Source organism: Lipotes vexillifer, unplaced genomic scaffold (genome assembly GCF_000442215.2).
Source record: "Lipotes vexillifer unplaced genomic scaffold, Lipotes_vexillifer_v1.1 C26618564, whole genome shotgun sequence".
In the NCBI taxonomy this organism is placed as follows: domain Eukaryota; kingdom Metazoa; phylum Chordata; class Mammalia; order Artiodactyla; family Lipotidae; genus Lipotes; species Lipotes vexillifer.
In genome coordinates, this window is record NW_006781306.1 from 1 (window position 1) to 1,295 (window position 1,295).

At 42.9% G+C, this 1,295-nt stretch overlaps 1 pseudogene; it reads left to right on the forward strand.

Annotated features, from left to right (window-relative positions):
• The first annotated feature begins 3 nt into the window (after positions 1-3).
• Positions 4-1,081, forward strand: LOC103077084 (importin subunit alpha-1 pseudogene; annotated as a pseudogene).
• Positions 1,082-1,295: the final 214 nt, after the last annotated feature.

Sequence of the window (1,295 nt, forward strand, 5' to 3'; positions counted from 1 at the left end):
TTGGCATCTCCCCACACTCACATCAGTGAACAAGCTGTATGGGCTCTAGGAAACATTGCAGGTGATGGCTCAGTTTTCCGAGACTTGGTTATCAAGTATGGTGCAGTTGACCCGCTGTTGGCACTTTTGGCGGCTCCTGATTTGTCATCTTTAGCATGTGGTTACTTACATAGTCTTACCTGGACACTTTCAAATCTTTGTCGCAACAAGAATCCTGCACCCCCCCTTAGATGCTGTTGAGCAAATTCTTCCTACTTTAGTTTGTCTCCTGCATCACAATGATCCAGAAGTTTTAGCTGATACCTGCTGGGCTATTTCCTACCTTAGCGATGGTCCAAATGAACAGATTGAAATGGTTGTGAAAACGGGGGTTGTACCTCAACCGGTGAAGCTTTTATGAGCTACTGAATTGCCAATTGTGACTCCCGCGCTAAGAGCCATAGGAAATATTGTCACTGGGACGGATGAACAGACTCAGGTTGTGACAGATGCAGGAGTACTTGCCATCTTTCCCAGCCTGCGAACAAACTCCAAAACTAACATTCAGAAAGAAGCTACGTGGACAATGTCAAACATCACGGCTGGCCGCCAGGACCAGATACAGCAAGTTGTAAATCATGGATTAGTCCCGTTCCTCGTTGGCATTCTCTCTAAGGCTGACTTTAAGACACAAAAGGAAGCTGTATGGGCTGTGACCAACTACACGAGTGGCAGAACAGTTGAGCAGATCGTATACCTTGTTCATTGTGGCATAATAGAACCGTTGATGAACCTCCTAACTGTGAAAGACACTAAAATTATTCTGGTTATTCTGGATGCCATCTCAAATATCTTTCAGGCTGCTGAGAAACTAGGGGAGACTGAGGAACTTAGTATAATGATTGAAGAATGTGGAGGTTTGGACAAAATTGAAGCTCTATAAAACCATGAAAATGAGTCTGTGTACAAAGCTTCATTAAACTTGATTGAGAAGTGTTTCTCTGTGGAGGAAGAGGCAGATCAAAATGTTGTGCCAGAAACTACCTCTGAAGGGTATACATTCCAAGCTCAGGATGGCACTGCTGGGACCTTCAACTTTTAGATTGTACATCTGAGGCATAAAGTTGTTTGTTGTGTACTATGTCTGGTAGAAGTTTGTCTCACTGTTTCCCTACTAAGGACTCTTTACACGTGGTTTGTTATTGTAGCACTGTTTACAAAGAAACTATACTTGAACAGTTCCAAACTGTACGTACTGTATGAAGCTTCTCCTCTCAATGGGTTTCTTATTTCTATGTGGAATTTCATATCTTGCA